Source organism: Rhipicephalus sanguineus, chromosome 5, assembly GCF_013339695.2.
Source record: "Rhipicephalus sanguineus isolate Rsan-2018 chromosome 5, BIME_Rsan_1.4, whole genome shotgun sequence".
Lineage (NCBI taxonomy): Eukaryota > Metazoa > Arthropoda > Arachnida > Ixodida > Ixodidae > Rhipicephalus > Rhipicephalus sanguineus.
Window position 1 is genome coordinate 131,104,767 of NC_051180.1, and position 23,713 is coordinate 131,128,479.

General features: G+C 46.2%; 1 protein-coding gene across 2 annotated transcripts in view; it reads left to right on the forward strand.

The window, feature by feature from the left end:
* LOC119394256 (cuticle protein 10.9) overlaps positions 1 to 23,713 on the forward strand; it is a 94,283-nt gene that overhangs the window by 64,301 nt on the left and 6,269 nt on the right. The window lies entirely within an intron of this gene.

The window sequence follows — 23,713 nt, forward strand, 5'->3', positions numbered from 1 at the left end:
CGAACTTTTGACTTCGAAGTTGATCTACCCCACGGAGAGTGAGTTCACACACCCGGTGGTATGCGTCGGAAAAAAAGATGGGACTATCCGCATGTGTGTGGACTACAGGGCGTTAAATGCCGTCACCAAAGTGGATGCGTTCCCTATGATGAATCCTCAGGAATTGATTTTCCGAGTAGGTAGCTAGAGCGCAGTTCATTACGGTAGTGGACCTTAGGCGCGGGTACTGGCAGGTACCGATGGAAGAGAAGAGTCAGAAATTCACCGCGTTTGTAACGCATGAGGGTCAGTACGCATGGAAAGTGATGCCTTTCGGGCTAAAATATTTCGCGGCAACCTTTCAAAGAATGGTGAATAAACTCTTGTCGAAACATCAAATGTATGCCACGCCATACCTTGATGATATTGCTATTTTTTCTAGCACTTGGGAGGAGCACTTAAAGCATTTCGACATTATTCTTAAGGTCTTAGATAAGGCAGGACTGAAAGCCAGTCCGGACAAGTGTCAGATTGCACAATCCCACATACATTACCTGGGGCACATTGTCGGTTCAGGGACACATGCAGCAGACCCTGAAAAAATAGCAGCGATTAAGAACCTGGTACCACGGCGCACCAAAAAGGAACTACGCAGCCTGTTAGGACTTTGCGGCCACTATCGCGAGTACGTCCAAGGATACGCAGAGGTGACGAGCCCGCTCACGCTGTTAACAAAGAAAGCGGTACCTAATAAGATACCCTGGCCGGAGAAAGCCCAGGCGGCATTTGAGATTCTCAAACAATCTTTGTGCGAGGCCGTGGCGCTTAACACTCCAGGGCCATCTCAGCCCTACTGGCTCTTCACAGACGCATCAGCTACGGCGGCGGGAGCATGTTTGGCGCAAATATCAGCCGAGGGGCAAGAGAAGCCTATCGCCTTTGCAAGCCACCGCTTCTCACCGACCCAGATGCGCTGGTCGACTATTGAGAGGGAAGCGTTCGCAATAATATGGGCCTTAAAGAAGTTTGACTACTGGCTTTTCGGTGCCATAGTAAACGTCGTTTCCGACCACAATCCGCTGTCGTACCTTACAACTTCCACTCCGCACGGGGCGAAATTGACAAGATGGGCGCTGGCTTTACAGCGATATCATGTGTCTGTACAACATCGGAAGGGCGTATGTAACGGTAATGCGGATGCGTTATCAAGGCTCCAGAATAGTTTATGGAAGCCATCAGAATAACAGTGTCATGCCAACTGGGGGGGGACGTGAATGTTCCTGCCCACTTGCTGCTGTATATTGTGGACTGTGTGATTGTCAATTCAAGAAACAGACATTAGTGACCATACTGCGTGAAACAGCAATGGTGTGCTTGATTGTTTACCATGTACTTGTGTACATTTCTTGTATTCTCCTATCTTGTTGTCTTGCAATTGTGTTTAATGTTTGTGTAGACTGTTGTATGGTTAGAAAGTCCAGCGACCTACTCGCGGCAGTGCTTTATCGTATCACTGAGCGTAAAACAGCCCAGCGTACTCTTTAGGGGGGACGTGTTAGGTTTCGCCGCTCATAAGTCGATCGTGTGGACGGGACGGGACGGCGCGGCACGGTACGTCATACAAAGCTTCTTTCTCGGCTCTCCCCCTGCCTGGTCTTTGGCTGTGCAATTATCAAGAGAAAGCAAACGGCTTCCTTTGAGCAGCTTGTCTATCCCGATGGCCACCATGGGCTGCGGTCAAGCGACCGTTCTCAGAGGTCGGTGGCCCGAATGTGTGGGAAAATGAAGAGGACATCCCCTGCTCTATGCCGTGGCTCGAGGCGACAGTATGCGTCACCCCAACAACGACCGACCTGTGCTTTCGCAAAAATGCAAGGTCGAATGCGTGGGAGGCAGGGTCACGCAAACGCCTTTTCTTTCCCGGAACCGTTTAACGACTGACACCGCGGGTTCAACTCGATGTGTATGGGAAAATGGCGTGAATGCACCATGGCTAAGATACAGATGTATTTCGACCGTGAGAATCCCTGAGAGCGTGGGATAAGGAGAGGGAGGGCCATGATGGGAAAGAGTGCCAAAACGCCTGTCTGCACTGTAAAGACACTGCTGTCGAGATTAAGAACAGCCCAGTAGGAATGGCTTAATCTGAGGATAAACGGATTGGATAAGGGAATGCCGAGGCGGACCACCAGTGGCCACCTCCCCTTTTCTTTGTTTACCGCAAGGTACTTAAGACTGGACGGAATTCGTTTCCCTTCAGGCTAGGCTGTAATAACTTAACTGATCGATCAGTAAGACTCCGTACGATGCAACTTTCGTCTGGGCCGTAACCACTCGGTGGTCGAACAGTGAGACTCGGTTCTTCGTATGTAGTAACAGTGTTCTAGGCTCTAACTTAAGAAAAGTTAAGTAGAAGAGTAACATGGTGTTGATGTCTATGTTATCATCAGTGTGCTTCGGCAAGATGTACATATGACTGTAAATATTTCGCTGCAATATACCTTCAAGTTTTCATTACCTCCAACCTGCCTCCTGCTTCATTGACGTCGATCATCTCCTTGACGGGACTTCAATCCACATCAAGGAGAAAACGAACACGGAAAAACATAACTCCCTCTATGCGAAGTGCATCGATAGTTGATCTTGCGACACTGGGTAATTCTGAAGTATTTTATAATTTCTGATGCATAGCCAACTGTTATAGAAAATTTCTTCATGAAGTTGCTAGATGTCTTTTCTACTGTCAGGTTTGTTAGGCCTCACTCCTGCTCCCGCGACTTCCGTGCACACGACACCGCGGTCACACACAAACGCACGCGCGCGAACACACACAAGTAAGATGTCCGCAGTTGCCACCACGGCCAGAGGGCGTCATACCCCCTTCACTAATGATGGATGACCTCACAGCCTGCCCACTCCTGAAACGTGAAGCCACCCCGCGGAACATGGGGATGGTATTTGACGAGTTGGCCGGCATGGGTGTCGCTCCGTGGGTGAACGAGCTTGAAAGTGTCTGCACCAAGACTTTTGCCGAGGCGGAATGGGCCACTGCGCCTTTGTGCCAGCTTTTATGAGATGCCCCTTGCAGCATTACTGATTACGTGGATTTCGCGCTGGACAACGTCGCCTTCATCCAGTGTCGTGGCTCGGCGTCGTCGGTTGTAGGGTTGCGTCTGTGTACGCTAAGCATGTTTCTGATGCTGCTATGCAGTAACCATGATCTCTGATAAACGGGACTAAAGTACTGTTGCAAATGCATGAGAAGCCGATGCGGCAAGTTCGGCATCTTGCTTGCCTTCGGTGGGCTACCACAGGGTGCGGATTTCACGGCCATAGCAGAGGAGGGCTGGCGTATATCCAGCGACAGCCATTACCACAGTCCGCATTGTAAAAGCAGTCTCAAAAAATGTTGGTCTGTTTTTGTACTCATTGCAGTATGCACCGAGGCCCAGCTTCACGATGACATTGTGCCACTCAACCATCTGGCCGCCTGGCCTGTAGGGCACAGTGTGGCACTCCGAGATGCTCCATCGCCTAAGCTGGTTCTTCCATAACCTACTAACAAAGGGCTTTCCTTTATCGCTAGAAATGGCAGTAGGCACTCCATGTCTGCACATGAACTCTTTCACATGGCCAGCTATTTACTGTCTTGCTGCCCAGAGAGGGAAGAGCTCAATGAAATTGGTGAACTTGTGTACAATGACTAGTACGTGACTGTCGCCGCGAGGGCTGGGATATAACGGCCCCATCAGGTCAACACATTGTTCTTCCATTGGTGTTGCAGGCCATTGACTTCCCATAAGCCCCTAGGGTTATCAACGCTGTGCTTTCATCCATTGACAGACTGAGCAACCACGGACCTACTTCTACATGTCCTTGCTCATCCCCAACCAGAGAAATCTCTCTGATACGCCCCAGTGTCTTATAGAATCCTGCATTAGCACGTTTTGGGTGGTCATGGGCCATTTGCATGACCATGTGGCGAAGGTGAGTGGGTAGCCAGGTGACGCTGTACGGTCGCCGCGACATTGCACCAAAAGTCCTGAGGACTCTAGACGGCATGTGCATGCCAGGTCCTCCAGACGACTGGTTTCGGCAGTGACTTTCTGTAGGCATTCTGTCTGCATAGTCATGGTTATGTACACCAAAAGAGCATCACGTTGTTGTTCCCACGTTAGTTCCTCCGCACTGTTTATAACGCTGAGGTCTGCAATGGTGGACAGCAGGCAGCTGTCAAACATAACGGAGCCTTCGTCATTGGCCAAGATAAGTGAAGTCTCTCAGGCAGGCTTTCAGTGCCTGCCTTGGAGTCTGACTCAACAGGTGCCCGGCTTAGGGCGTCAGCAGGGGTGTTAGCCTTTCCATGATGGTGCTTAATTTTGCACTGGAACCGTTGAAGGCGTAGCAGCCAGTGCCCCCCACAAGGAGAAGACTGCTCACTGGTAAACATCTGTTCCAATCACGCATGATCACAGTGTACTTCGAATTCTGTAATTCAAAATGAGATCAAAATTTCTCCACAGCCCATACAACGACCAAACACTACCAATCCTGGACTGTGTAATTAAGCTCGGAATCCGACAAGCATCTGCTGATGAATGAAACTGGCTTCAAAATGTTATCTTGGTGTTAGCAGCACTGGTGCTATGCCAGCACTGCTGGCATCCGTTTCAACTACAAATGGTGCATTGAGGTGTGGCAAGCTCAGAACTGCCTTTGTTGCCAGCATTGCTCGAACAGCCGCAAATGACCGTTCTTCAATTCTCGTCCATTGCCATTTCTGTAGCTGCTTCAGCAAGTTGGTCAACGGCTTGGCAGTGAGGGAAAATTGTGAAAGAAAGTTCCTGTTTTGTCCAAACGAGCCCAGAAATACTTGCAGTTGCTTGATGTTAGATGGCCGCGGGTACTCTACCACGGCACGCACCGTCTCTGGGTATGGTGGGCACTGTCCTTGAGAAAAAACGTGAACGAGGAAGGTGAAGGACCATGTGCACTGTTGTACTTTGGCCGGAATAATTGTAAGCCCTGCATTCTTTATGCGTTCTAGGATATCACGGACATGTGCCAGGGGATCTATTGTTGGAGAGTACACGAAGACATCATCGAGGAACGCCACGGCAAATAAGTGGTTTACACCCTCAAGAACATTTTCCAAGAAAGCCTGGAATGTGGCCGGGCTTGTAGACTCACCAAATAGCATGCTTGTGAACTCGAAGGTGCCCCTGTGAGATATGAATGCCGTCTTCTCAACATCTTGTTCCCGCAGTAGTATTTGGAAGAACCCCTGGGACAGGTGTAAGCTCGTAAACCATTGGGCATTACCTAGCTGAGCGAATAAGCAATCAGTGCCCTCGTGCCAGAAATTCAAGGGTCTGTAGTCAATAGCCACACGGTAGTCTCCAGACTTCTTACCCACCAGGACCAGTGCACTTGTTCAGCTACTTATGCTCCGCCTGATTAGGCCTGCTTCCAGCATCTCATCCAAGCAGGCGTCCATAACGCGTTGTATTTAATTGACTGGGTGCAGGATTGTGCTCACTTGGGTGCTGTCGCGGTGTCCATAGAGTGCTCAATGAGTGTGGTACAACCGGTGAACTTTGTGAACAGCGCCTCATATTCTCCCAGCAGGCCCATGTAGTCGTTCATTATTTCTGCTAGCTGTCATCAGCTACTAACTGTGTTGCTTGCCACGTCTGGCTCTTGCTCCAACAGCACTCCAAGGCAATAGGCATCCTCCATTCGACCAGGCACAACCTTTTTGTCTGGTTTGGCAAATGGGACAACAAGCTGTGGGTGAATACCTGTAGTCCACTCTCCCAAAGCTATGCGCAAGGACATGCCAATAGCTGTAAGGATGTCACTGCCAAGCCCAACATCTCGGCGCAGGCCAGGCAGACAAAAAGTCTTGAAACCGGGAGCCGCCATCCCACTATTTTCTGCATTCAAATTTCCAAGTGTGGATTCTTCCCTCCTTCGGCTGCAGAACAGCGCTGTCCTGGCGTGGTCTACTCGCACAGTTTTGTGCAATGTGGCCGACACCGCCCCATCGTCAGCAAAAAAATTCTTTTGGTGCTTGCTGACGTCGAGGTACCGCTGGTGGTTTGATATGTTGGCATGCCGATAGGTTGGGCTTGAATTTTGGGCCACTGGTCCCGATCATACTAAGGTTGCACTGCTGGGGTCAAGGGGCCGCGTGCACCCAGTTGTACAACTGGCCGTGGCGACTGGCGCATTCCGCGCGGAGATGGCAGCTGCGGAGTACTGGGGCTCTGCCATTGCGTCAGGCATGCCGTGCGCCGAATATGCCAAGTCGCGCGAGACTTTGTTTTGGGCGGCGGAGGCCGGTATTGCAGACGATGCTGCGCTCACTCCATGAGGCCATCGCCCGCATACACCAGGGCATTAAAACATGGGTACGTAGACCCTGCTACCAAGTTCTGCAGGTGGGGGGGGGATATGGCGCAGCATTTTGTCGATCTTCACGACTTCGAAAACATCCTCTCCGATTCGGTCGTAGAATTCGGAGATTACATAAATCAATTCTTTCAAGTTCTCAGGGTGCTGGGTGTGTGTGTCGATCTCTTCTTTAAGCCGCTTTCTTTCGTCTACCGACGCAAATTCCCACCGGAAAGCTGTGACAATATCATGCCACATATCGAAGGGCTCTGGGAAACGGTACCCCAACTTCGTTCTGCTGTCAAGCCCCGCGGCAAGGACATGGCGAACCAAGTTCTCTGGAGGTATGAGTTGAATAAACAAACGTTGTCAACCTTGCTGAGAAACTCCTTTTGCATCTGTACATCCCGTAAACCCTCGAACCTTAGCAGCGGGGTCGCAATGTCACAGTCGCCGGCATTTGTGTGGTAGATGGATGAAAAAGGCTGGTTGGCGCTCGTTACGGACGGAAACCACGAGGGCCATTGGCGCCTTCCGCAGCTCAGATTCGATGCGCTCGCGTTCAGTTGTGGAGCCTTTCATCTGCCGCAGCGTAAACTCGACAAGGTTGCCTGGAATTGCCGTTGTCTCCATTCCGGAACAGCGCGGTCACGCGCATACACCTACAGGTACAATCTGAGAAAAAAAATCGAGTATTTGGGGAGTATTTCTGCCACACAACAATAGTCGTCAACTACCTTGCTCGCACTTCTTTTCTTGCAAACCCGGCTCCTCTTTTCTACCAAGAATGCTATATGAGGCAGATAACGCGCGAGCCGCTCGTGACCGGGAAGTGCCGGGCCGCGGTGATAATACGAGGAAAGTACTCGAGGTGGATGGCGATTATTGTTTTGTGGCAGAAGTACTCCACAAATACTTGATTTTTAGGGGCGAAGCTCCTTAGGTGTGGGTCGTTCCCTCCTCTATAGTAGTATGTATGTAGCCAGCTCTAGTTTAATGAATTGCTCACTAGATGGCGTTTCATGTATTGCTTCATGTAACATAGATTTAGGGTAAGGCGGGGCAAAATGAGACGCGGGGCAAAACGCGACATTTTGACTTTGCCGCCCTCTATAGCTAATACAAAAAGTAATTTTTCTTCGTTTCTCTATTTCAGTGATAGTTGCCAGTAGTTTTCGACATTTTATGTGTAAACATTGATGATCGCTCACAGCCTTCGCGCGGAAAAAATTGCGCGGCTGATGTCAGTGTGTTCGTGACCCGCCAAAAAGGGGCGAAATTCTGCTCGGCCAAATTTTCGGACCCATGCATGAAGCTACTCCGGCATCAGTACAACAACGTAAGTATTTATGTTGTTACTTTACACTACTAGCTACATGCCACCAAAAGTTTAGTTCATTTGGTGCCGTGGCCAAAGGGGAAATTTTTTTGAATTCGGGAATGTGAGAGGGGCAAAACGCGACAAAAAGGCATTGAATTGCCTTAGAGAGTGTCTTATTAAGTGAAACAATAATTTACGCTCATTATATATGATATTTTTTGTTAAGGATGGTACGGACGTGCCAGAGAATCTCATCTAGAGTTTTCTGGGAGGAAAACGACATGAAAAAAACGCTGAATGCCTTTCAGGAGTTTCGGGGCAGCACAGCGCCAGGTTCTGTGTGGATTGAATGCGTGGAGTGCCAAGACTGGGAGCATGAAGACTGCGTGGCAGTCCACGGAGTGAATTCGAAGTGCTTCTATAGCAAGAACTGAAAAGATAAAATTTCTTCACGCTGTCTCGTTTTGCCTCACGCAGCGTCTCGTCTTGCCCCGCAGGTTGGGGCAAAATGAGACATGTGGTGCACATTTTGTTTCTTTTTAAAATAATATTTTGAACAGTCGCAGCATGGCCATATTTATGTAGCACATACCTTGTACCCAAAAGAAAGTTTTTGTGTTGACATTTTATTGTAACGACTGAAATAAAAAAAGATATTCACTATACTAAAATTTTTGTCGCGTTTTGCCCCGCCTTACCCTAATCAATGTAGATAAGGTATTAGGCCAACATGAAACAAGGAAGTTTTTTTTTTCTTTTTTGTTCGAGCCTGGTGGCAGACATGTCACCGCCCCGCTATAAAGAGGACGCTCATACCATCCATCCATCCATCCATCCATCCATTCATCCATCCAGAGCCCTAGTTTAATGAATTCCTCACTAGATGGCGTTTCGTGTATTTCTTAGAGTTGCTGTTTAAAAATGAGAGATGGCGCTTGTATAATGCGAATGGCGCATGTCATTGGATGCCTGCGATCGTAAAAGGCGCTCGGTCTTGGCGCACTTTCTCTTTCGCTCGGAGCCGCGGGATGGAGGCAGAAAAGCGCTCGCTCTTGGCGCGCTTTCTCTTTCGCTCGGAGTCAGCGGATGGAGGCAGACAAGGCGCTCGCTCTTGGCGCACTTTCTCTTTCGCTCGGGAGCGGACACTTTCCCTGCATTTCACCGATCACAAAGCGGTGATAATAAAGGGACCACGTAAACCAACAGTACAATAAAAGTTTGATGTTTAGTATATACGCTGTGTTTCACACTTTATATGATGTACTGGGCGAATTTCACGGAAGAGTTTCACGGTTTACCGATGATTCCCTCCGGAGCTTCGCCCCACTCATCATCATTCATCCCGTGGATATGCTGTGTTTTTTTTCTTAGGGTGTGAGAAGTCAGCAGTTTTCACAACGCCCAGGGGGCGCCACACACCCTTATGACTACCGATAGATTTTTATGACTACCGACACTACTTTAGATGACACAAAAAGTATTGAAGGTGCTATGGTCTATGAGGAGAACAATTATTTCATTCCAAGTATTTCCATAGGCCGCTCCAGAACAAGAGGTTCGCTTAATGTAGTGCATTAATGCAGTGCACCTTAATTCAGCGCACCTTGTGCCTTAGAGTTACCACAGACGCCAACGATAACAATAGAGCTCATTCAAAGAGCGCTGGTGTGTGATCTAACAAGTATGAATAAGCCTGACTACAAGACGCACTCCGCAATACTTTCTTCGATACAAACGTAATTTCGCGGTTTCGAGAGCTGATGGGGGCAAGCCTATAATCCAACCGGTAATAAATTGTCTGGGACAACCCAGGAGCGCGGTATAAAACACTTACCGGAGGGCTTCCTTCCGTGGATGACGGCTATGATTAATGTTCCATTCCTTGGGCTTCTCGCGGACTGCTTCATCAGCAGTATGAGCGATGAGCGGGCTGTCTAATTTGTGGGCTTGACAGAAAAATAAATCCTTGCTAAATCTCAAATTGAGTAAATTCAGCGTTCGCGCCAGCACAATAAAAACTCAGAGCGCAGCGCCATCTCTGCATGGGCTCACAGAGCAGCAGTCCATCAGTTGCCATTATTGAGCAAGAGATGGCACTGCATACTGGCATTTTAGACATATTGGTGGTAAATTTCAAGTCTTCAAAAGACGCCGTTTTGAACCTAGAAATAAACAAGTTCATATCGTAATATAATTATTGAACAATAGCTAAGGCTAATATTTACGCAGGAGGCTTCCCGACAAACGTAAAGTTTATTCTTTTACTGTAGAAAACGTTTTCAGTTATCGAGAGTATTTTAAATCAAAACTTAGGCCTTCCACGAAAACTCGTTTGAATATTTGCTTTTATTTGATTAGGATGCGTACTCCATGAAAAAAAAACACTTCTCAGTGGATCAGGACTCATTCAGGCTTATTCCTTGACACTGTCATTACATACTCGCAATACATCTTTTAAATGTTGTTTTGAATATAAAAGCCGACATACTGTCGACCTTCAGTGATAGTGTTGATGTTTCATGTCTTTCTGGTTTCTAGCCCTTCGTTAGGGTGGCATTTCGTTATTGTTATTTTTTCTTGGATTTATGTTATTTTTTCATGGATGTGAACGTGTCGTTGGCTGTACTAATATTTCTGTGCCATGGTCATTCTTATTAACATTGACCCCAAAGTTACACACATCGCCTCGCTTCTTAATAGTTAAGTAACATGGTTGCTGTGACATTTCACGACGGACCATTGCTCAATGAACCGACCCAACTTTCGATTCGTGCGTACGCGGAAAAATATTTCATTTGACTTTTACTTTCGCAACAACAGGAACTCGAAGTTCAGGGGTATAACCCACACGCAGTTAAATTCACGCGCAGTAATATGCACGAAAATGTACATGTGAGCAGGCTTCTTTATGTTCATAAAAAAAATCACTTTCACTGCAATGGTGAAGCAATGATTGCTAAAGCAACAAAATGCAATGTTATATGAAGTAACGCTGGCAGCTAACTCTTACATCCGAGCTCGCGTAACTCTACTAAACGCTGATGTAAGAAAATACGGCCGCTCGATGGCTCGCTGGCTCGATACGGCTCGCCATGAAGTACCGCCTCGTCGGACTGCCGTGTGCGACCCTACAGGACTTGCTCCATCCCACCGGCCACGTGCACCGTCGCCGATCAGCCCTTGCGGCCCTACTCGCTTTTCTCGGGGATGCCGGCCTAGTCGAACGAATTTTCTAGCCGCTCACCACGGTGACTCGGCCTCCCGTTCTCCTGCCCCCCACCCCCCTCACTGTTTTTTTTCCACTCATGCCTTTCTTTTTCTTCTTTTACCATCCTCTTTTCACTCTCACTGTCCCTTCAATCCCCAATCCCCCGTGAGTGTATCGGTTGAGGTGTCCTCACTTGAGGGACAGTTATCGTGCACTCCACACCCAATTTCCATTTTCATTTCCTTCTTCCTTTTAAGAATCAACCCCCCCCTCTCGGAACCTGCTTCGAAAACGCACGCGTTTTATTTCAATATTGAACGTGCTCCGTGCTCGTTAAATTTATTGTCCCTGTAGTTTGATAACTGATGAGCATCTTAGGCCACAAATATTAATAATTTACGGGCTCAAGCGAGCACCGAGTTCGGTTTCAGGCGCCCGCAATATGCACGGGAGCGAGTGGCGCGTCGTCTACTATCTCTGCTCCTTGGACCCCTCGAGAGGGCGCGCGTGTAGTTGTCGCTACCTTTAAAAATATAGGGACCTTAACGCAGGGAGCGCCTCCGCGCCATCTAGGGATCTTTCTGAGAACTAGAGGTGGCTACGACAGCGCCATCTAGTGAACACTCCAAGAACTAGAGGCGGCTACCAACTATTACTACTACTACTACATACTGCAGAGGAGGGACAGACCACACCCAAAGGAGCTTGGTCCCTAACAGACTGCTGACATACTAGTAGGAGTATGTCAGCAGTCTGTTTCCATATACTGAATACAGTCTAGAGTACTACGTACCGTAATATAAGCGAGCATCACTGGCGTTTCTTGAACCACCCCCTCCCACACAAGCTCGCGGGGGGCAGCCAGGGGGGAGGGAACCGCCCGAAATTTTTTAGCTTTGCGTATGCATATACCGGGTGATTGAAGAACTGCGTGCGAAATCCTCGAAAAGGTCCGCCGCAGTGGTATAGCGGTTACGGTGCTCGGCTGCTGGCCCGAAGGTCGCGGGTTCGATTTTTGCCGCCGCGGTCCCATTTCGATGTAGGTGAAATGGTAGAGGCCCGTGTACTTAGATTTATGTGGACGTTAAATAACACCAGGTGGCCGAAATTTCCGGAGCCCTTCATTACGGCGTCTCATAATTATATCTTAGGTATGGGACGTAAAATCCCAGATATTATTATTAAAATGCGATATTTGCTTGCTCCCTTCCCGTACTGCTTTTTCGCTAGCGGCAGGCATCTTAAGATGCCCAAAGAAATAATTATGGACAGTAATTGAGAAAGTTAGATAAATGAACTTTTAATTAGTAGAGTTAGGTGCTTATGTCAAATGGGATATTTGAGATTCTTCATGTGAAGAATCCATCACAGCTTTGAGATATAAACGCCTACCTCCACTTGTTAGAAAGTTAATTATCTAACTTTTTTTACTGTCCCAAATGGTGTATTTAGCCATCTTAATATGTCTTTGTCTACAGAAGAAGCAATTGTGAAGGCCTCGCACGAATATTGCCTTTCGTGAGTGCCACATTTCTTGAAATACCCTGCGTATACAAGCACAGAAACCAAATGCAGGACTGCATATATATATATATATTATTCTTCTTGTCCCTTCCTTACTTATATCTTTAATATATTTTTTATCCTAACATCCAAGCGGAAAGGGGTAGCCGTCGCCACGAATGGTGACACCTACTTCATTTATTTCTTATTTCAATAAAAAAGAAAGTACTGTTAAACCCGCCTCCCCACCCCTCCACCGAATAAAATTTCTGGCTACGCCTCTGGCGAACATTAAGGTGTCGATACCTTTGTCACTGCACACGTGAAGACGATGTAAATGGCACCCTTCTAAGTCTGTTTGTTAAGAAGAAAAATGGGAAACATTTAGAGTGCAATGTACTATACTATGTAAGAGTTCTGCAGCTTTCCTTAATACAAAGTTGACACAGGTTTAATTGGCTATATGATTATATGTTAGTTTGTTTAGGAAAGAAAGAAGATAAACGACTGAGAGTACTAAGCACTCTACTGCTGGAGAGCAGTAAGCTGTTAAAAAGTTCCTGAGGGTGTCTTTAAAACAAAAGGTTGACAGTTTAGAGCTTGAAGCACTCAACTATGTCAGAGCTATATGCGGCTGTTCCTGACGATGACAAACAACAGCACAACGCTCGATAAGGACGCGCTCGTACTCGAGGGCTTTTGTTCTTGAATAATGATAATGCACTAGAGCGCAGACTCAAATGTCGTGAGCGTGTTTGTCGCTGCTTCATTGAAAGCCAACTGCCTCTCATATATATCACTTATTGGATCTGCCCGACCCACTCTAGCACCACAACCAGTATAGGACACAATTTCCGAAATAAATTTTTGATTAATTATTCCAGTCAGTGTGAGATATTGATGAAGATATAGAAAAACAGCGTGCGAGATCAAATTGTATGGTATTTTGATTAGGATGTATGACTTTTAACAGAATACTACTGAAAGTTAACCAATTGTTCCAGAATGCGTTTTTGTTCGTGTTGAAGCTACAGTCCCTGCCGGCGGCAAGAAATCTTCTCGTCCACTTTACTTTCTTCACACTTGTACCCTAATTACTGCAAATAATATCCCCTATACTTTGCTTGGCGTTATTGCCTGTTAGTTCTCATTAATATGGTGTCTAACAAAGAAAAATGAGCCCTTAAAAGTAATCTTATTTCCTTCATCACTAAGAAAAGCAGCAGCAAGGCTAACTGTGGTTAACTCCTAGAAAGCATAGGACGTCATGAAGCAAAACACCAGCTATAACATGAAAAATTGCAGGACGCTTGAGCTTCGCCTTCAAGAGCAGAACGCGACAGCGTTATCGGGCCCCGTGCGCATCGCCTTCTCAACTGCATGCTAGCCTGGTTTCGGTTCTCGGTGGATGCCTCCACCGTGCCGCTAGGAAACCAACGTCTGTGCGCGTAAAAATGGCGCTTTCAAATTATATCCGAAAATGCCTACTGCAAGTGCAGTTGCGCAGTTTCCACTACGCCCTAACCTTTTCTTTTGCGAACCAGCGAAAGGCCCGCTACGCCTGCGTAAGGCAACACGCGAACGTACGCAGCTGCTCGCTTTGTTGATGCTTTTGCTGATGATGATGGTTAAATATATCTCAGCACATTGTAATGGATGGGGCTTTAACACACCCACTCGTTGCCCAATGTACATGTTCTGACGCCGGGTGCCATTCTACGCTTCTGCCACGCAATATTGCATGCGTTAAAGAGACTCCTCCCAATATAAGACACTCATATAGTGTTTTTTTTTTTTCGAGGCTGTTCCAAGCGATGGCGTGGCTCTGGGGTAGAACACCTGCTTCCCATGACGAAGGCTTGGGTTAGATTCTCACGCGAAGCGAAGATTTTTATTCTGTAGTTTATTTGCATATTTCTCGAGGTTCGGTCTCAGACAACGCTGCTTTTTCGCTCACGACCAACGACGCCGACACCTCCAGTTCTGCGAAACGAGCTCTTTGACGCTATCGCGTTAAAATATAAGGCGATAAGGAGCCAACTGCGCGGTAGCGGCGTCTTTCAGGGCAGCTTAATAAAATTTGACACACGAAACAAGGGCAACAATGGGACTGCCTGTCCATAATTTAACTTTGTGACTGAACAAACTTTTGCTTTTAGGAGCATCTAAAGATGACAAACTTAAATTTAATAGGTCGCAATCACTCTACCTCTCTATATATCTTTGCTCCCACGTGTTAATGAACGCCTTCCCCTTTGCTGACACACACAATTTTATTAGTGCACGGAATTTTTTTATAAGCGTCGTATTACTGCGGTCGGAGCCTTTCTTGCATGCCGAGTTTACACATGTTGTGAAGGGACAATAAAGAACAGAATCTTATCAGGGCGAGATTTAATTACTGCTTTGTTGCAGTGACGCTGCAATGTAACCCTGGACACGGACTTGGGGAATTCAACCTTAAAGATTAAACAGTCAGTTGACATTGACATTTGGCTGTCGTTGCAGCATGTAATTTCCTAAAACTGTGGTATTCTGCTCATGGGATGCTGAACTGTTTCAAAGTAAATTCAGGCATATTTCCTATTGCACAAGAACAGCATCTGGGAACTAGCTAACCTCCCTGCCCTACTGTCTATTTCTTCTTTCTCCTCGTGACGATAGCAAACCATGGTCGCAATGCAGAGGCATGTGGGGCTGGCCTGGGCGCCTTTCCAGCCATGGACAAAGCCTGAGACAAAGCCATCAACAAAGGAGGCACGACGGGAAACACCTCGCTTCCTTAGGCGTCGTTCGAAGAAGGCACGATGCAAAACTGACGCCCGACTTCGTTGTCACCACCATTTGGCTGTCGTGGCCGCGTGTAATTTCATAGAACTATGTTGTTATTTTCACAATGCCGAGAATGCACGGAACATTTTTTTTCACTCTCGCACACGCTCTGGCAATGTACCGCGTTACCTCAGGGACCTCTCACCAGTCAGTCCGACTGGGAAGATGGACTGAGAAACTGTGAGCTCCACCACCATCTGAAGGCAGTCCAGAGGGCCCAAGAACTGGCGGAAAGCCACCACGTTCAAGACTCGGGCGTCGCCTACGCTCGCGGCTGCTAGGTGCCCCCTCTGGATCCTTCGGCGGCATAACCTCCTCAGGACCTATCAATAAAGTTCTTGCTTGACCGACTGACGTTTCGCATAGGATGCTGAACCATCCCTAATAAATTGATAAATCTTTCCTACTACGCAAAACTCCACCTGGGAAGATTTTGAAAAGTTACATCATAAAAAAGTTACACTTTCGCCTCAAATGCGAAGCAGTGAATGCGATAGCAAGAAATATGAATGTCACAGGAGGAACGGCAACCAGCTAGAAACCTGGTGCGCGCTACTCAAGCACAAAGGACGCAGGAAAAGAAACAACGTGTTACATCTTTATATGACAGTAGATGGATTGTACGGAGCATTCATAGTTTACCCGATTATCTCCGAACCAGCTTCTCAGTCATCACCCACTTCGTGGATATGCCGCGATCTGTTTCTTCGAGCGCGCTCTCGAACGCTATATAAAACGTTTAGGCTCTCTACTCATGGTCCTAACTTTAGTCTTACGAGGCTGTATGCCGCGCCCATGCATGGAGCAATGAAGGCGGCAGTGGATAGCGCTCTTACGAAGCGGATAGTGCTATGGACAGTACTGGTCGTTTCGCGATTACATGACCCTATCGTCTCCTTGCAACTGTCTGGCTCGGCCTGCTCGCACAGTCACTTCATATGCCTATCCGCATCTCCGCATATCATTCGGCCGTCATTGATTCACCTAACCGTCTTTCTCGTTTGCATCGCTAGGACACGGTAGTAATAAGCTCAACTTCCGACTTTGCCGACTTCCCACTTTGAGTGTACTTTGAGCGCCACTTTTAACGTATCTATCTATCTATCTATCTATCTATCTATCTATCTATCTATCTATCTATCTATCTATCTATCTATCTATCTATCTATCTATCTATCTATCTATCTATCTATCTATCTATCTATCTATCTATCTATCTATCTATCTATCTATCTATCTATCTATCTATCTATCTATCTATCTATCTATCTATCTATCTGTCTGTCTGTCTGTCTGTCTGTCTGTCTGTCTGTCTGTCTGTCTGTCTGTCTGTCTGTCTGTCTGTCTGTCTGTCTGTCTGTCTGTCTGTCTAGCCACCTACGTCTTCGTGATCTCGCATTCGTTTGATGGAGCTTATAAGTACGAAAACAGGAATGGCATAGCATGACGTCTCTGTGACAAACATGAAATGGTAGTTCTTACCGTTAATATCAAGTCTCGCTTGTCCCGTACATGTTATTCACACGCGATTTACATATACGTTCTTTGCGCTCTTGCGGGCGTCTAATAAATTCACATATACCAATATTCACATGATATGACATGAGTTCATGACGAACATAAATGACAGTCAGACCATGAAAATCATGTGAGCCATGCAACAGACGACATAATTTCCATAATACGGCTTACGTACTTTTGCGGACGCATCATTACATTACATATTCCAAAACTGCCTTGGCATACCCAGATATTATGACGTACAGAAATTACGGGCGATAGCATGAAAATCATCTCATGTAGTGATATACGACATTATTTACATAACGTGGTCTGCACGTTCTCACAGGCGTTTCATTAACATGACATTTGCCAAAATTTCATGGCAAGACATGAGTGTATGACAAATATAAATGACAGGTTATGAGACGAAAAAAACCTCATGCATGTCATGTAAGGCATGATTTGCATGCTAGTTCTTGCGCTCTCGCGGCCATTTCATTCACTTGATACATGAAAAAAAAACGATGAAATACCATTAGTGGCATTAGTAAATGACAAACATGAATATTAGGCCACGGCATCAGTAGCATAACATGCGTGTCGTACTTCATGACTTGTCTGGCAAGGTGCCATCGTGATATCATGGTGATATCATGGTGGCCATACTGAAATCTACATCAAGTGACGTCCGTGTATGAGGAGCACGAACTCCAGATGGCGAGAAGAATTTTCATGACGTGCATGTCATCTGTATCTCAACATGACTAACCCAAATGACATGATACAAACGCCCTGAAGCTGTCATGGCCGTTTCATTAAAATGATATATACCAAGATGTAGATGCATGCATAACAAACATGCGATAGCAAATGACATGTCATTACATTAATGCTTTGATTGTCTCAAAGCCAAGCAATACGGTGTATGGAGCTCCTCACTGATTTGCTTCACCTAACATCGACTCCCAAAGTGCGTGAGATATGCCGGTTATTTTAAATGCGAAGCATTTCTTAGCGAACCTCTGGCACTTTGAGCGTATCTATCTATCTATCTATCTATCTATCTATCTATCTATCTATCTATCTATCTATCTATCTATCTATCTATCTATCTATCTATCTATCTATCTATCTATCTATCTATCTATCTATCTATCTATCTATCTATCTATCTATCTATCTATCTATCGATCTATCTATCTATCTATCTAGCCGCCTACGTCTGGGTGCTATCATGATTACCTCCTTAAGTTGGTGTAGACCAAAATTGGCATGGAAGAGTAAGAGGATTTGAGGGATATGATTGTCGGGTCATGACATGAATAACTTGAAAATCCTGTCGCGTACGTCGTCAAACGCTTTCCTCTAGACACGTTTGGCACATACCCGTTTACCACGGGCGGCGGTGTACGGTTATGCGCCACAGGTGATTGACAGTTTATATATACCCAGGAACGGCGTGAACAGACATGGCTAACTCAAATGCGAGAGCGTTAAGCAAAAACAACATCGGCAGCGTTGACCCGAGGAATGGAAATAATGAAAATTAGGATCTCAGCAGCAATCGAACTCGGGCATTCTGCGTGCCAATCAGGTATTCTACCACAGAGGCACGCCAGGTCTATAAACTGGTTTGGCAAAACAGCCTATGCAGGTGTAATATTAATGTAACGTCCGTTGTGCTTGTGGTGGTGGCAATCTAATTTTACAAGAAAGCAATAAGCACTACATATGTACTCCTACGATACAGGCGTCATATCAGATTAACGTCTGTGGTTCCAGTAATGGCCCCGCTTTTATAGCCGTCTAATAAACATTACATTTGTATTCCTATGATTAAGCAAGCTATATTGGAGCATTGCTCGACCCCGGGGAAAACATTTACGAAAGTTACGTGTGATATTCACACCATCGCATCGTAAAGTGCACTTAGTGGTCCAGAACGACGCAGTGTCCCCCTCGTTACTTAGAAGGCTGGGCGATGGCTTCATGCTGACCGAGAATGATGCCAGATTGACGGACAGCCGCCTTGTAGACTAGGCTACGTAGGCCACATATGCCCAGGTAGTCTACGAACACGACAAGAGCCATCCACAGATGTTGTGCTACGTAGCACTATCCAGGCCTACCAGCCTCGACGGCCTATAACTCACCAGCACGAAGGGTGACTTCAGATTCCGACATTTCGCCGGCTCCATCGACGGACAATTTGTCGACGAAATGACCGAGGCATCACGACTTCCAATGGGCGTACTATACATCATACTTCACTACACATGGACCTACACATGGACCGGATCAGATAACAACTCATGACGAGCTGCTTGTGCTCACTGATCACGGTGATGACGACCTTGTTCAAGAAATGTCAAGACCCTCTTCCACACATGCACTCGGGTTCGTGAAACATGCGTGCGTTCTCTATCATAAGGGACAAGTACAAGCACTACATATCATGTGACCGCTTGGGGTGTTGTTAATACCCACGTTCCCGTTGGCAGCTTTACCCAACTGTAAACAACTGGTTATATTACACATATACGGCACTTCAACATATATGTGTGCACATCAAATTTATACAAATCGTGTCATTTTGTAACGTTTAGCTCAGTAAAAAAATTACGCCACAGTCACCTTCCCGCCGCATGCTTCGCATAACATCGACCACCACGGTACGTGGGATCTGCCGAATTTTTTTTTCAGAATCTTGTTACAACATTTAATAACTCCTACAGAGACATACACTAATAAAACTATTTGAACTGTACTTTTAGTTTACATCATCAAATGAGTAACGTAATTTTTTTTGTAAACGCTTTCGCTCAGTGCAGACATGTAACTGTTAATGAGGCACAACATTAATGCGAGTCTTGTAAGTAAGACTAAGTAATTATGCTCGCATGTTTTTAGTACTTCTCATTCGTTCCTGGATCCATTTTGGTGGTAAATAACCAACATAGAGGAGTTCAATTCCCCTTTCTCTGTTTCACTATAAACAAGGCCTTTGCGGAATCATGGCAGTTGATATGAAGACAACAGCAGCACCATGAAGAAAGCAGCAGCAACAAAAAGAAGAAGCGTGAGGCCCGAGTGGCCAAGGTTACAACAACAACAACGACGACGATTGTCAAGGAGGCCACACGCAAGCGCCGGCCACACAGGGGCCGAGAAATCGCAGTATAAAATGCTGGACCGTTCCACAGCGCTTCAGTAACACTTTGTACCTCCTACACGTCGGTGCACGCTCAGAGCAAACGACACGTTGCGGTAGCACGTCTTGGAAGCAAGAATCTGCAGACCTGTGCGTGAACGTTTCCGTGCGGAAAGGCTTTACTCGCTCCCTCCAGTCACCATGTGTTCGGCGGCCGCTCTTCTCGCTCAGGTAAGCGCACCGTGCTCGAAATCACTTGCTACGACTACGGTCGAGGAGTGTTCACAACATACAATTATTGTCACTGCTGGCCGAATATGTCCAGCCGTATACGTACTAATAATACTTATTACTTAAAAAGTGGGCCTGAAAATTTGACCATTCAATTTTAATACATGTAAGCTAGGTATCCAGCCACAAGCTTTTGTAGCGTACGCAGCTGCGGATTGCACATATTTCCGATTGAATGTGACTACATCTGGGTCGCCCACCACTTTACCAACTGCATTTTAGTGACAATAAACCGGTAGGCTATGCAAGTCGTATTGGGTTAGCGAAATAATCCAAGTTGTCATTTCAGTTTCGTGGCGTAATGTCAAGGCATTTGGCGTAGCATCAAGTCATTCCCAGTTCACTGAATGGGATTCGAATCGCGTGACCAATAGGACGGCGTTTCACCTCTCATGTCATTCTGAAACTATTGCTGCGGAATTCAAAGTTTGCCTGCTTGCAGTGTTTAGCTGGAAGGCGCCGTAATTCCGTTTTCAAACATGTAATACCAGCGACGGGCGTACCGGGCACCCTACCTCAAGCAGCCTTGATGTTGATAGAATAGTCAGAGGATCAAAGGAGGATCGAGACTCGCAGAGATTATGTTTGTTACGATCTGTGATTCCGGGGAATCGAGTAACTGTAACTGTCGCTTCGCAATTAAGGAATATGTCGCTTTTTCCTAGCGCACGTTTCTATCATAAAAGTGTAGCTTTAAACCTACAGAATCGACCGAAATTTTGGAAAAAGCTCCTGTATACTTGCTCACAGCGAGTGCTAACGCACGTTTTAGTCGTAGCAAGAGAAAACATGCATGATCGCAATCAGTAATTTATTGTATTTTGCCCCTGCCCAAGCTTTCCTCTGCGGCAGCAACTACTGGTCCTGTTAATGCAGCAATCCGTACCGAAATCGCCCGATGAAGCCTCTCCGGTTGCGAGGAAGCATTTTCGCCATCTAAGGCAACCTTCTGCGAATTGCAGTGTTTTCTAGAACCAGTTCAAACAGACGCCATTTCGTGCTAGTAGAGATGGCAAGATGTCGCAAAAACTTGCTTTAACCAGTGAAGATTTAAAGATTCTTTGTTGGGCAAAGATTACGACGCAAAAGTTAACAACAAGCACGCAAAGCACCATGTTTCTTCCTCTGCGTGTGATCCTTTTTTTTGCATTTCTTAGTTTTCGCCCACAAAGGGTGTTTAGCAGGCCGCACGAACAAGATCAAGAAATTACTCCGTTGAAGAGTAGGAACTGTTCTTACCGAGGTAACCAACATTTTCTCAAACGCTGGCGCATCATAGCAGCTGAAACGCTGTGGAAAATCGGACTTTCAATTGCTAGATAAATTGGCGCCTGTGCTGCACACATTACGTGCAACGCAAAGTGATGGGACATTGTTTTATACCAGCGACTTGTAATTCAGCCTAATCGGCGCGAGGACGCCGAACCCGAAAAATGCAAGTGCACTGTAAGGAACCGAAAGCGGCGTTATGTACACCTGATGTTTTATCGCTCTGACTCTGTTTTATCAACTGCAGTAGACTATATTAAATACTTGTGTCCGTTTGCTTGCATTGTATTTGCACCTGTGCACATTTTCCTACATACCAGTATTTTGCTCCGCTAGCATTGGCTCAGCTGCATTAATGCAAAGTATATGGTTTAACCCCACGCTCGTCGATCTACCTAAACGTCCACAATAGGTTATACTTAATTTCCCCTTTCCTATAAAAATCAACGGGTCCCACGGATACCACTGCTAGTTGTGTCAAGTATTGCGCCATTTATTTGCAGGCACTCGCGGTTTGCATGGTCTCCATGGTTGCAGCAGGCGGCCAGTTCGGATTTGGTGGATTTGGCGGTGGACTTAGTGGAGCCTTCGGCCCTTCTTTTGCTGCCACATTCGCGCGTCAGGAGCAGTATTACGTGAGTGCATTTGGATACATTTGGAGGCTTAATAGAAACTTCTACCGAAAGATGGCATAGAGCGCGCATGACAAGTCTCGAAAGTGGTTAAATTATGGCTTGCGTGAAATCATTGATGCACTTAATCGAAATGTTTATCGCACATTTTTGTTGAAAGTAATGTACCCAAGCACAGTCAGAAAATAATGTTCTCATGCTGCGCACCAGATCAGTATTCCTTAATCAGCAACGACCATAATGAAATTAGAAAGAACGTGAAGCAGGTCGTTAGACCTTTTTAGGTGAAATCATGAGGTCTTTAGTGCGCTTACCTAAAAAAGGGAACGCTAATACTTAAAACAGCGCAGTTTTACTGTACAAAATGTTTTCAAAGTTTCTATAATGCCACAAGTACGAATGAAGCAGGAGAGAGAAAATTCCATGAACACTACTGCGACGGAGACTAACTCTCGCGTGCTCCTGTCAGGTAAAAAACAACAACAACGCAACTCACCCTGTACGTTGCAGCAGTATCACATGATTCGTTATGTAAAAACAAACAGAAAAGAAACATGAGTAATAAATTGTTTAATCGATGTACAAACGAATTCACCGACGATTACGATACTGCCTAATGCGAATCCTGAGCGAAGCTGTTAAATGTTTTGACTTTGCGATAAGTTGAGGCGCGACTGCTTCTCTAACCTGGAGATTACGGAAGGCAGCGCGTAGGCGCGCTCCAGAACAGCCGCCGCAGACAGCCCTCCGTTCATTCAGCGCTTTATTTTCATATATGGTATCGGTGGACGCCCTCGCCGCATACCTTAGTGATGATGTCATCGGCGACCGAGCGATAGCGCGCACTACTGCGGCGCCACGGATGGGCACCGCAGAATCTGTGCTCTCGCCACTGTTGTTCCCTCCTCCTCGCGCTGTCCTCGCTATCGCCGTTTCGTCCTCCGCTGCGCTCCGCGTTCGCTCTCTTTCATCTTCGTTCGCTCTGCTGGTTACGACGACGCTGACGCAGCTCAATGCAGGAACGGGCGCTTAAGAGCTGCGCTCTAAAGCTTGTTTTTTTTTACGGATGAATGTGCGCCCGGAAAACTAGATGCAAAAGCTAAAAGTCATCTTGAGTGCTCCATACACAAAGTTGGTTGGTTGGTTGGTTCCTCAGTACTTTGGCTCAACCCACTGCGGGGGATAGGCCATGAAGCGGACGGTGCTTTGCTTAGAAAACTAATTCACTTGGTGAAGGAAAAAGCTGAAATGAAATGTTTAGCCTTTACATATAAACTCGCAATATTTGAAGAAGAGAAAAAAAGAAAAAAAAACGCCTATATGGAAACAACAACAAGAACAATAAAAAATATATATATATATACACTTGCATATAAGACAACTGAGGCTACACTCAACATTCAATTCTTTTGGATTCTCGTAAAAAATTAGAGACAGCGTTGAAAACGCTCCTGTGGCTAAAACCAAATATGGTTGCCCCAAATGAAAGAATCACCGGAAGTGACAAATTCAAGCCCAACTTCCGCAGGGGTTCTTCTAGTAGTCTTTTTCTTTGTGTTTTAAATCTTCGGCACGTCAAAAAGAAGTGCTCCAGAGATTCCCTCTCATTACAGTGGAGGCATAACGGT